The sequence below is a fragment of the Phalangium opilio genome, unplaced genomic scaffold (assembly GCF_054372755.1).
Source record: "Phalangium opilio isolate 3A_F unplaced genomic scaffold, DU_Popi_V2 ptg000021l_1, whole genome shotgun sequence".
Classification (NCBI taxonomy): domain Eukaryota; kingdom Metazoa; phylum Arthropoda; class Arachnida; order Opiliones; family Phalangiidae; genus Phalangium; species Phalangium opilio.
In genome coordinates, this window is record NW_028324153.1 from 3,083,606 (window position 1) to 3,097,524 (window position 13,919).

At 44.9% G+C, this 13,919-nt stretch overlaps 4 non-coding genes across 4 annotated transcripts; all 4 read right to left on the bottom strand.

Moving 5' to 3' along the window:
* Nucleotides 1–8,452: 8,452 nt before the first annotated feature.
* TRNAC-GCA (transfer RNA cysteine (anticodon GCA)) lies at nucleotides 8,453–8,524 on the bottom strand. The gene has a single exon. It is a non-coding gene; the product is annotated as a tRNA-Cys (tRNA).
* A 2,244-nt stretch (nucleotides 8,525–10,768) lies between these two features.
* Nucleotides 10,769–10,840, bottom strand: TRNAC-GCA (transfer RNA cysteine (anticodon GCA)). The gene has a single exon. It is a non-coding gene; the product is annotated as a tRNA-Cys (tRNA).
* Nucleotides 10,841–13,214: 2,374 nt separating this feature from the next.
* On the bottom strand, nucleotides 13,215–13,286 carry TRNAC-GCA (transfer RNA cysteine (anticodon GCA)). Its single transcript has one exon. It is a non-coding gene; the product is annotated as a tRNA-Cys (tRNA).
* A 439-nt stretch (nucleotides 13,287–13,725) lies between these two features.
* On the bottom strand, nucleotides 13,726–13,797 carry TRNAC-GCA (transfer RNA cysteine (anticodon GCA)). The gene has a single exon. It is a non-coding gene; the product is annotated as a tRNA-Cys (tRNA).
* Nucleotides 13,798–13,919: the final 122 nt, after the last annotated feature.

Below are 13,919 nucleotides of genomic sequence, written 5' to 3' on the forward strand. Positions count from 1 at the left end.
TCTCTAACAGTGGTAAAACGCCGTAATTCCAATCCCCAAAACAACGTAAGTCAAGGTATGTGTTAATAATGATAAAAATCAATACTTAAACTTAATTATCTTAATGAAACTAAGCAAAGGCACATCTATGGACTGTTATCTTTCATTTAAGATGGTTCCCAAACGTAACGAATGAATAGTTTTCTTTATACACGATCCCAATTAAGGTCATTTTTCAAAAAAATCCCATGTTATCTCTATGGAACAATATAGTATCTTTCACCAAATGTCGGATTAATTTTATGGATTCTAAAACCACCCTTAACAACTTTTTTCTTTATAGAATTAACTATTAGTTGGATCTCTTTGAAATTTTAACCACAAAATTAGGGCCCAAATTTTAGTTCACTGGCAAAATTTCAAAGCAGCAAACACAATACGAAAAAAGTTACGGCCAATCAAAGAATCCTCCTTTAGCATTACAGGCAGTATCAAGTCTTATCTAAGAGAGCGACCGCTCTCCTAGAATATCGCGAAGGGTGCGGAACCCAGCGCGAGCCAGTACTACACGCTCGAGGCCAAAAGTATTAGGCAGCGGTATGCGAGAATTAAAGAAGAGGGATTCTTCAAGAGGGTTGGTTACCGGTGCGACGTTCAAGGTCCGGTTTTGCAAAAACGACCACCAACTGCGCAATATTTCGCCATAACGAGGCGGCGTGGCAGCGAGGCACCTTTGTCGAAATGGTAAGCGAAAGGCGTGGTACCAAGGAATAAGCCCACCTCCATATTCCTTGAGCAGTAAGATATGAATGGCCCGATCGTAAGGGGACAACTCGTCCAATAGGAGACCATATGCCTCATGCAGACGGAAGGCTTGACATTTGAGAGCAACATCCACCAGGCCAAAGCCCCCCTCGGACCTGGGACGTGTAAGAGTAACGTAGTCAATAGCGTGGTAAGTTGAGCCCCAAATAAACTCCACAAATAGTTTCTTCAATTCAGATAGGAAGGACGCAGGGCAAGGAAGAACCCTCGCCAAATGCCAAAGTTTTGAAGCGACAAGACAGTTGAGGATAAGTATCTTGCCTATAACGGTCAACTGGCGGCGTTTCCAGGCACGAAGGATCGATATAAACCCAGGGAGTTTATCATCCCAATTCAGGGAATTCGACAAGGTCACATCGTGGGTTAAATGAACCCCTAGAAACTTACGGGGATAAGATGACACCGTCACCCCGGAAATGGTGGTCGCCGCGTTAGTAGCCCAGGAGCCAATCCATTGGCCAGAACTCTTTTCAAGGTTTATTTTGGCACCGGAAGCCCGGCCATACTCCTCATAACGCCGAACGACGTGCGATATTGCGGTCGTAGATGCCAATAGCAAATTGTTATCGTCAACGTGTTGAAACAGTACTGGGCTAGCAGTATTTTTAATCCGGATGCGGTCAATACTTGGGCACTGATCGAGAGCTAAGCAAAGGGGTTCCGTGGAAAAAGCATACAGCAACGGGCTCAGCGGGCAGCCTTGACGAACGGATCGACCCAGTCTGAAGAAGTCGGTGAGAAAGCCATTAACTTTGATAGTGGTACTGCTGCTGGTGAGAAAAATCTCCATCCATTTCAGAAACACAGGGCCAAAACCAAACGAGGCAAGTGTGCGAAGCAGAAAAGTCCAGTCCACACAATCAAACGCTTTGGTCAGGTCCATCTTCAATAGTATACCGGGCTGGTTTTTCAGATGTAAGTAAGACATCACATCGCTCACGTACCGAGTCGTCGTGGACACGTCGCGCCCACGAATAGCGCCCGTTTGACAAGGGGAAATGACGGACGGCGCGATCAACGAGAGTCGAGAGGCAAACACCTTTGCAATGAGCTTTCGATCCGTATTTAAGAGCGTAATCGGCCTCCAATTACGAAGAAGCGACGGGTCCCCCTCCTTCGGCAATAAAACCACCATACCCTGCATCATGGACCGGGGTAGCCGACCCGTGGTATGGATTTCAATCAAAAGGCGCAAGAATTCGTCCTTAATCAGTGGTAAGACGAACCGCCAAAACCGGACGGTGAGCCCATCCGTGCCAGGGCTACGACCAACGGCCATCGCGCGTAAGGCGGCGGTAAGGTCGGGCCACGTAACAGGGCCGTCGCACAGATCCCTGTCGGCGGGTGTCAGCCGGTCCTTGACGAAGGACGTAAAGTGATCCGTAACTGAATCATCGGTCGGAGCCCGCCGGTAGAGATCACTAAAATAGCGGAAGACTTCGCCCCGCACTCGGAGGCTATCGTCGAGGGTGGTACCGTCTTCCAACTGAAGATGCTTCAGGCTCCGCCTGGATTGGCGGTGCCGTTCCAAACTAAGAAAGTACCCGGAAGGTTGTTCACCCAAATCCTGCCACGCCAAATTTGAACGGACGACCGCACCCTGCAACTCATGTAAGTCATAGTCCCGTATAGCAGTCTGAACGTCAAGCAATGCCTTCTCGAGATGAACCGCGGGAGTCTGTATTAACTGGTCCGAGAGAGACGCGAACCGAGAGGCCAACGTCGCGCGAGTCTGCCGCCGATCGCGGGCACGCGATTTAACATAAAAAATAGCATAGTCACGTAGTCGAGTCTTCAAAGTTTCATACCAAAGGAAAATGTCATCGCGGCATTCCGGCGTCGACCGACTGCGAGCGATGACGCGCTTTACGGCTGTCGCGAAAACGGCTTCGTCCAGTAAGGAGTCATTAAAAGACCAAGTCCCCGGACCGCGAATGACGCCCTCGAAATCCATGTGAGTGATGACCATGGCATGATCGGAAAGAGGACAAGGTCGGATAAGGGAATGACGGACATTATGGGAGTCAAAAGTACGAACAAAAATGTAGTCAATGCGAGAACGAATAAATTTACCAAAGACAAAACCCGAGCGCGTAAATTCACAATTATTAGCATGTTTTAGTCGGTAAGTGTCAATCAAACTTAGGCTATCCTTAAAAACTTGAACGTTAGTAGGCCGAAAACCAGAGGACCCCACCCCCGAGGGCGAACGGTCCAGGTGACGATTACAAATATCATTAAGATCCCCCGCAAACACGACTCTACCGTCCGGGAAAGAATTTCTGATATCACCAAAAAACTGAACCCGATCACCCTCGGCGTTGGGGGCGTAAACATTAAAAAAAGACGTTCTTACATCAAAAAACTCGGTAGTGACTAATAAAGCCCGACCGGAAATTATTTGAGAAACATTCAAGACCCGTATAGGCAATTTTTTAGTAAACAAGATAGCGACCCCCCGAAAGCCACTCACTAGATCATGAGAAAAAAACAATTGACCAAAAAATAACAATTTAAAGGCAGCGACATGCGACGCATTCCAATGCGTTTCTTGTAAAAAAACAATGTCCATGTCCTTAATGAATTCGACTAATAAAGCCATCTTACCAACGTCGCGTAAACCATGAACATTTAAAGTACCTATTTTGAGAACCATGCACCCTACTTTGTCTGTGAAGGGTCCGGCGGTTTATTCGGAGTAAACCCACGAGCGTTGGCCAGATTCGGATTCTGTTTCCTCAGGAACTGGGGACGTTTCTGTGACAAGTCAGAGGTGGAACCAAGAGGATGTTTAGTCCCCCGATTGCCTCCCCCCACTGACTCAAAAGGGTTAACTTCCGCATCGGGGTCACCGTCGACGAGCATATCCTCACTAGAACTGAGATTCTGGCCAGAAATGGCACCGGTGTCGTTAGGAATCTCCGCTTCAGCAACTCCATCGGACATGGGAACAGGGGGCAAGCCTGCCCCATCGCGGACGGGAGAGACTTCGGACTGGGGCACGACATCGCGTTCAGAACCGATAGCGACCTGACCCAACTTCTCTGGGCAGTCACGGGCAGGATGACCGTGTGTCTCACACCGACGACAAACATTACGCGGACAACTTTTGTAAATGTGACCTTCAGCGAGACACCCGTTACAAACCCGATTTTGCGCCTCATGGCGAACGCGATAAAAGGTTTCGCGCCCGAGAACATCCGCGATTTTCAAGCCGTACGGAAGTGATGAAACCCCCTCGGGCAAAACCACGCGTACGCAACGCTCACCAAGATACAATCCTTCAAATTTACGCCAAACGACCTCCCCCTTGATTTTGCAACCAAGGGAGACCAATTTCTCAACCACGGCATCATCGGACACGAATTCAGGCAACCCATGTATTTTAATAATTACCGATCTCGAGACGACTGATTCAGCAGGACACAGGACATCCATGATTTCCACCCCAGCTTTGACACACTCTTCAGCATCTTCCTCCGACAAAAACGTAATAAAGTAACCTCCAGTACCAGGAACCACAGACGAAATGGCATCAAGACCAAATGATTTTTTAACGGCAGCAACAACAACAGCAGTGGTTTGCACCATACAAACAACGAAGACGCTTCGTCAAAGCGCCTCCATGATGGAGGACTCCCCGAAGGAAACCCTCGAGACCGAGGCTTCGCGGGCGAAAGCCGAAGTCCGGAAAATCAATAACAGCTAACAAAATAAGCCGAAAAAACCGACTAACAAGGCGGAGAAAGGACCGCCGAAAAAGGAAACCGTAAAACGCAACAAACACGGAGAGCGAAAAGAAACAACCGCACTCCGCGAAAGCAAACAACGATCTCCTATCTGCAGTCGAATGCTCTACCACTGAGCTATTCCCCTTTGTTCCTCACCCTAATGTCGATGTAACTAAAATAAAAGGAATGATCCGTGCTGTTACAGGGGGAACTCGGGTTTGAACCAAGGACCTCTCGATCTGCAGACGAATGCTCTACCGCTGAGCTATTCCCCCTTGTTCATAACCGTAATTTCGATTTAACTAAAATAAACGAAATGATCCGTGCTGTTACAGGGGGAACTCGGGTTTGAACCAAGGACCTCTTGATCTGCAGTCTAATGCGAGCTATTCCCCCTTGTTCATAACCGTAATGTCGATTTAACTAAAATTCTACAGGGCCGGTAGGCCCTTGTAGATATGACTTGATGCCGTTTTGTAACGTTAAAGTAATATTCACCCGCTTTTGCTAATTTCCTATGGAGATTAACATGGGTTTTTCGTGATCTTTCCCCACCGCTAACTTAAAAACTACAGCGAAGTTACTTTTCGGAATTATCTTAAATTAACAATTAAGTATTCAGGGTGTGCTATCAGCCAGTTTGATCAAAACAATTAAGTCTAAGTATGTTAATTTTAGTTAATTACAGAAGTACGGCTTTGACCATCGTGATTGGACATAATAATTAGCTAGATCTCTTGGAAAACTCAGTGTTACTACGTATCTGTAGTGTGGTGGTTATCACGTCCGCTTCACACGCGGAAGGTCCCAGGTTCGAGGCCTGGTAGATAAATGTATTGACCATCGTGATTGGATATACGAATTAGCTAGATCTCTTGGAAAACTCAGTCTTACCACGTATCTATGGTGCAGTGGTTATCACGTCCGCCTCACACACGAAAAGTCCCAGGTTCGAGCCCAGGTAGATACATTTTTTACCATCGTGATTGGACATAATAATTAGTTAGATCTCTTGGAAAACTTAGACTTACCACGTGTCTGTGGTGTAGTGGTTATAATAAATATTTAACAATTATTTCACTTCACTTGGTTTAATAATGTGACATAGGTAGCGTACTTTTTCCCTACTTTTAAAACCATTAAACTAAGTAATATTAGAAGTTCAACAGATTGTCAAAAAAAGATGTTAAAAGCCACTGTAAATGGTGCTTAAATGCCTAATATTCCCTTAATACTTCCAAATAATATTAGTAAATGGCGTGAATTGGTCATAGAAATGGGGTTAAAGTACACCCTAAATGATGTCTTTTTCGGCACTGGAAAAAACAGCATATATGGTGTTTGAATGCACCATTATATTTTAGAGTGCAAATGTATGACGGTAAAGCAAACATAATTATTAAAAATTTAATTACATTAAGACTGAAGTGACAGATATTATATAAAAACGTCTTGGTTTGGACCAAGGCCGAAAAAACAAACGATATGTGTGAGGTTTATCAATTGACTGAAGTTTCAGATATTGAAATTTTTTTCTAGTTATTTTTATCCACTCAATCCTTAATCAATATTTAATTCTATCAACTGATTTTACTGTTAATCGATCTAGTCCCTCTCAATTAATTGAAAAAATTACATATCTACGCTTTTTCAATAACAATTAATTTCATGATAAAATGTTTTCGGAAAATGTAATTGTTCTTGAAAAAGTGTAAATATGTAATTTTTTCAATTAATTTAGAGGGACTAGATCGATTAACAGTAAAATCAGATGATTGAATTAAATATTGATTAAGGATTGAGTGGATAAAAATAACTAGAAAAAAATTTCAATATCTGAAACTTCAGTCAATTGATAAACCTCACACATATCGTTTGTTTTTTCGGCCTTGGTCCAAACCAAGACGTTTTTATATAATAAACGAAATGATCCGTGCTGTTACAGTGGGAACTCACTGAAATTAACGGAATGATCGGTGCTGTTACAGTGGGAACTCGGGTTTGAACCAAGGACCTCTCGATCTGCAGTCGAATGCTCTACCACTGATTTATTTCCCTTTGTTCATAGTCGTAATGTCGATTTAGCTAAAATGAAGGCAATGATCCGTGCTGTTACAGGGAGAACTCAAGTTTGAACCAAGGACCTCTCGATCTGCAGTCGAATGCTCTACCACTGAGCTATTCCCCCTAGTTCAAGGCCGTAATGTCGATTTTACTAAAATGAAGGCAATGATCCGTGCTGTTACAGGGAGAACTCGGGTTTGAACCAAGGACCTCTCGATCTGCAGTCGAATGCTCTACCACTGAGCTATTCCCCTTTGTACCTCGCCCTAATGTCGATTTAACTAAAAAAAAAGGAATGATCCGTGCTGTTACAGGGGGAACTCGGGATAGAACCAAGGACCTCTCGATCTGCAGTCGAATGCTCTACCGCTGAGCTATTCCCCCTTGTTCATAGCCGTAATGTCGATTTAACTAAAATTAACGGAATGATCCGTGCTGTTACAGGATGAACACGGGTTTGAACCAAGGACCTCTTGATCTGCAGTCGAATGCGAGCTATTCCCCCTTGTTCATAACCGTAATGTCGATTTAACTGAAATAAACGAAATGATCCGTGCTGTTACAGGGAGAACACGGGTTTGAACCAAGGACCTCTTGATCTGCAAACGAATGCGAGCTATTCCCCCTTGTTCATAACCGTAATGTCGCATTAACTAAAATAAACGGAATGATCCGTGCTGTTACAGCGGGAACTCGGGTTTGAACCAAGGATCTCTCGATCTGCAGTCGAATGCTCTACCACTGAGCTATCCCCCCTTGTTAATAACCGTAATGTCGATTTAACTAAAATAAACGAAATGATCCGTGCTGTTACATAGGAACTCGAGTTTGAACCAATGACCTCTTGATCTGAAGTCGAATGCTCCACCACTGAGCTATCCCCCCTTGTTCATAACCGTAATGTCGATTTAACTAAAATAAACGAAATGATCCGTGCTGTTACAGGGGGAACTCGGGTTTGAACCAAGTTCCTCTCGATCTGCAGTCGAATGCTCTACCGCTGAGCTATTCCCCCTTGTTCTTAGCCGTAATGTCGATTTAACTAAAATAAACGGAATGATCCGTGCTGTTACAGGGGGAACTCGGGTTTGAACCAAGTACCTCTCGATCTGCAGTCGAATGCTCTACCACTGAGCTATTCCACTTTGTTCCTCGCCCTAATGTCGATGTAACTAAAATAAAAGGAATGATCCGTGCTGTTACAGGGGGAACTCGGGTTTGAACCAAGGACCTCTCGATTTGCAGCCGAATGCTCTACCGCTGAGCTATTCCCCCTTGTTCATAACCGTAATGTCGAATTAACTAAAATAAACGAAATGATCCGCGCTGTTACAGGGGGAACTAGGGTTTGAACCAAGTACCTCTCGCTCTGCAGTCGAATTCTCTACCACTGAGCTATTCCCCCTTGTTCATAACCGTAATGTCGATTTAACTAAAATAAACGGAATGATCCGTCCTGTTACAGGGAGAACACGGGTTTGAACCAAGTACCTCTTGATCTGCAGTCGAATGCTCTACCACTGAGCTATTCCCCCTTGTTCTTAGCCGTAATGTCGATTTAACTAAACTAAACGGAATGATCCGTGCTGTTACAGGGAGAACACGGGTTTGAACCAAGGACCTCTCGATCTGCAGTCGAATGCTCTACCACTGAGCTACTCCCCCTAGTTAAAGGCCGTAATGTCGATTTAACTAAAATAAAGGCAATGATCCGTGCCGTTACAGCGAGAACTCGGGATTGAACCAAGGACCTCTCGATCTGCAGTCGAATGCTCTACCACTGAGCTATTCCCCTTTGTTCCTCGCCCTAATGTCGATGTAACTAAAATAAAAGGAATGATCCGTGCTGTTACAGGGGGAACTCGGGTTTGAACCAAGGACCTCCCGATCTGCAGTCGAATGCTCTACCGCTGAGCTATTCCCCCTTGTTCATAACCGTAATTTCGATTTAACTAAAATAAACGAAATGATCTGTGCTGTTACAGCAGGAACTCGGGTTTGAACCAAGGATCTCTCGATCTTCAGTCGAATGCTCCACCTTTGAGCTATCCCCCCTTGTTCATAACCGTAATGTCGATTTACCTAAAATAAACGAAATGATCCGTGCTGTTACAGGGGGAACTCGGGTTTGAACCAAGGACCTCTTGATCTGCAGTCTAATGCGAGCTATTCCCCCTTGTTCATAACCGTAATGTCGATTTAACTAAAATAAACGAAATGATCCGTGCTGTTACATGGGGAACTCGAGTTTGAACCAATGACCTCTTGATCTGAAGTCGAATGCTCTACCACTGACCTACTCCCCCTTGTTCAAAACCGTTATGTCGATTTAACTAAAATAAACGGCATGATCCGTGCTGTTACAGGGGGAACTCGGGTTTGAACCAAGTTCCTCTCGATCTGCAGTCGAATGCTCTACCGCTGAGCTATTCCCCCTTGTTCTTAGCCGTAATGTCGATTTAACTAAAATAAACGGAATGATCCGTGCTGTTACAGGGGGAACTCGGGTTTGAACCAATTACCTCTCGATCTGCAGTCGAATGCTCTACCAATGAGCTATTCCCCCGCGTTCGTAACCGTAATGTCGATTTAACTAAAATAAACGGAATGATCCATGCTGTTACTGGGGGAACTCGGGTTTGAACCAAGGACCTCTTGATCTGCAGTCGAATGCGAGCTATTCCCCCTTGTTCATAACCGTAATGTCGATTTAACTGAAATAAACGATATGATCCGTGCTGTTACAGGGAGAACACGGGTTTGAACCAAGGACCTCTTGATCTGCAGTCGAATGCGAGCTATTCCCCCTTGTTCATAACCGTAATGTCGCATTAACTAAAATAAACGGAATGATCCGTGCTGTTACAGTGGGAACTCGGGTTTGAACCAAGTTCCTCTCGATCTGCAGTCGAATGCTCTACCACTGATTTATTTCCCTTTGTTCATAGTCGTAATGTCGATTTAGCTAAAATGAAGGCAATGATCCGTGCTGTTACAGGGAGAACTCGGGTTTGAACCAAGGACCTCTCGATCTGCAGTCGAATGCTCTACCACTGAGCTTTTCCCCCTAGTTCAAGGCCGTAATGTCGATTTTACTAAAATAAAGGCAATGATCCGTGCTGTTACAGCGGGAACTCGGGTTTGAACCAAGGATCTCTCGATCTTCAGTCGAATGCTCCACCACTGAGCTATCCCCCCTTTTTAATAACCGTAATGTCGATTTAACTAAAATAAACGAAATGATCCGTGCTGTTACATGGGTAACTCGAGTTTGAACCAATGACCTCTTGATCTGAAGTCGAATGCTCCACCACTGAGCTATCCCCCCTTGTTCATAACCGTAATGTCGATTTAACTAAAATAAACGAAATGATCCGTGCTGTTACATGGGGAACTCGAGTTTGAACCAAGTTCCTCTCGATCTGCAGTCGAATGCTCTACCGCTGAGATATTCCCCCTTGTTCTTAGCCGTAATGTCGATTTAACTAAAATAAACGGAATGATCCGTGCTGTTACAGGAGGAACTCGGGTTTGAACCAAGTACCTCTCGATCTGCAGTCGAATGCTCTACCACTGAGCTATTCCACTTTGTTCCTCGCCCTAATGTCGAAGTAACTAAAATAAAAGGAATGATCCGTGCTGTTACAGGGCGAACTCGGGTTTGAACCAAGGATCTCTCGATTTGCAGCCGAATGCTCTACCGCTGAGCTATTCCCCCTTGCTCATAACCGTAATGTCGAATTAACTAATAAAATAAACGAAATGATCCGTGCTGTTACAGGGGGAACTAGGGTTTGAACCAAGTACCTCTCGCTCTGCAGTCGAATTCTCTACCACTGAGCTATTCCCCCTTGTTCATAACCGTAATGTCGATTTAACTAAAATAAACGGAATGATCCGTCCTGTTACAGGGAGAACACGGGTTTGAACCAAGTACCTCTTGATCTGCAGTCGAATGCTCTACCACTGAGCTATTCCCCCTTGTTCTTAGCCGTAATGTCGATTTAACTAAACTAAACGGAATGATCCGTGCTGTTACAGGGAGAACACGGGTTTGAACCAAGGACCTCTCGATCTGCAGTCGAATGCTCTACCACTGAGCTATTCCCCTTTGTTCCTCGCCCTAATGTCGATGCAACTAAAATAAAAGGAATGATCCGTGCTGTTACAGGGGGAACTCGGGTTTGAACCAAGGACCTCCCGATCTGCAGTCGAATGCTCTACCGCTGAGCTATTCCCCCTTGTTCATAACCGTAATTTCGATTTAACTAAAATAAACGAAATGATCCGTGCTGTTACAGCGGGAACTCGGGTTTGAACCAAGGATCTCTCGATCTTCAGTCGAATGCTCCACCACTGAGCTATCCCCCCTTGTTCATAACCGTAATGTCGATTTACCTAAAATAAACGAAATGATCCGTGCTGTTACAGGGGGAACTCGGGTTTGAACCAAGGACCTCTTGATCTGCAGTCTAATGCGAGCTATTCCCCCTTGTTCATAACCGTAATGTCGATTTAACTAAAATAAACGAAATGATCCGTGCTGTTACATGGGGAACTCGAGTTTGAACCAATGACCTCTTGATCTGAAGTCGAATGCTCTACCACTGACCTACTCCCCCTTGTTCAAAACCGTTATGTCGATTTAACTAAAATAAACGGCATGATCCGTGCTGTTACAGGGGGAACTCGGGTTTGAACCAAGTTCCTCTCGATCTGCAGTCGAATGCTCTACCGCTGAGCTATTCCCCCTTGTTCTTAGCCGTAATGTCGATTTAACTAAAATAAACGGAATGATCCGTGCTGTTACAGGGGGAACTCGGGTTTGAACCAATTACCTCTCGATCTGCAGTCGAATGCTCTACCAATGAGCTATTCCCCCGCGTTCGTAACCGTAATGTCGATTTAACTAAAATAAACGGAATGATCCATGCTGTTACTGGGGGAACTCGGGTTTGAACCAAGGACCTCTTGATCTGCAGTCGAATGCGAGCTATTCCCCCTTGTTCATAACCGTAATGTCGATTTAACTGAAATAAACGAAATGATCCGTGCTGTTACAGGGAGAACACGGGTTTGAACCAAGGACCTCTTGATCTGCAGTCGAATGCGAGCTATTCCCCCTTGTTCATAACCGTAATGTCGCATTAACTAAAATAAACGGAATGATCCGTGCTGTTACAGTGGGAACTCGGGTTTGAACCAAGTTCCTCTCGATCTGCAGTCGAATGCTCTACCACTGATTTATTTCCCTTTGTTCATAGTCGTAATGTCGATTTAGCTAAAATGAAGGCAATGATCCGTGCTGTTACAGGGAGAACTCGGGTTTGAACCAAGGACCTCTCGATCTGCAGTCGAATGCTCTACCACTGAGCTTTTCCCCCTAGTTCAAGGCCGTAATGTCGATTTTACTAAAATAAAGGCAATGATCCGTGCTGTTACAGCGGGAACTCGGGTTTGAACCAAGGATCTCTCGATCTTCAGTCGAATGCTCCACCACTGAGCTATCCCCCCTTTTTAATAACCGTAATGTCGATTTAACTAAAATAAACGAAATGATCCGTGCTGTTACATGGGTAACTCGAGTTTGAACCAATGACCTCTTGATCTGAAGTCGAATGCTCCACCACTGAGCTATCCCCCCTTGTTCATAACCGTAATGTCGATTTAACTAAAATAAACGAAATGATCCGTGCTGTTACATGGGGAACTCGAGTTTGAACCAATGACCTCTTGATCTGAAGTCGAATGCTCTACCACTGAGCTACTCCCCCTTGTTCAAAACCGTTATGTCGATTTAACTAAAATAAACGGAATGATCCGTGCTGTTACAAGGGGAACTCGGGTTTGAACCAAGTTCCTCTCGATCTGCAGTCGAATGCTCTACCGCTGAGATATTCCCCCTTGTTCTTAGCCGTAATGTCGATTTAACTAAAATAAACGGAATGATCCGTGCTGTTACAGGAGGAACTCGGGTTTGAACCAAGTACCTCTCGATCTGCAGTCGAATGCTCTACCACTGAGCTATTCCACTTTGTTCCTCGCCCTAATGTCGATGTAACTAAAATAAAAGGAATGATCCGTGCTGTTACAGGGCGAACTCGGGTTTGAACCAAGGATCTCTCGATTTGCAGCCGAATGCTCTACCGCTGAGCTATTCCCCCTTGCTCATAACCGTAATGTCGAATTAACTAATAAAATAAACGAAATGATCCGTGCTGTTACAGGGGGAACTAGGGTTTGAACCAAGTACCTCTCGCTCTGCAGTCGAATTCTCTACCACTGAGCTATTCCCCCTTGTTCATAACCGTAATGTCGATTTAACTAAAATAAACGGAATGATCCGTCCTGTTACAGGGAGAACACGGGTTTGAACCAAGTACCTCTTGATCTGCAGTCGAATGCTCTACCACTGAGCTATTCCCCCTTGTTCTTAGCCGTAATGTCGATTTAACTAAACTAAACGGAATGATCCGTGCTGTTACAGGGAGAACACGGGTTTGAACCAAGGACCTCTCGATCTGCAGTCGAATGCTCTACCACTGAGCTATTCCCCTTTGTTCCTCGCCCTAATGTCGATGCAACTAAAATAAAAGGAATGATCCGTGCTGTTACAGGGGGAACTCGGGTTTGAACCAAGGACCTCCCGATCTGCAGTCGAATGCTCTACCGCTGAGCTATTCCCCCTTGTTCATAACCGTAATTTCGATTTAACTAAAATAAACGAAATGATCCGTGCTGTTACAGCGGGAACTCGGGTTTGAACCAAGGATCTCTCGATCTTCAGTCGAATGCTCCACCACTGAGCTATCCCCCCTTGTTCATAACCGTAATGTCGATTTACCTAAAATAAACGAAATGATCCGTGCTGTTACAGGGGGAACTCGGGTTTGAACCAAGGACCTCTTGATCTGCAGTCTAATGCGAGCTATTCCCCCTTGTTCATAACCGTAATGTCGATTTAACTAAAATAAACGAAATGATCCGTGCTGTTACATGGGGAACTCGAGTTTGAACCAATGACCTCTTGATCTGAAGTCGAATGCTCTACCACTGACCTACTCCCCCTTGTTCAAAACCGTTATGTCGATTTAACTAAAATAAACGGAATGATCCGTGCTGTTAATGGGGGAACTCGGGTTTGAACCAAGGATCTCTCGATCTGCAGTCGAATGCTCTACCACTGAGCTATTCCCCCGCGTTCGTAACCGTAATGTCGATTTAACTAAAATAAACGGAATGATCCGTGCTGTTACTGGGGGAACTCGGGTTTGAACCAAGGACCTCTTGATCTGCAGTCGAATGCGAGCTATTCCCCCT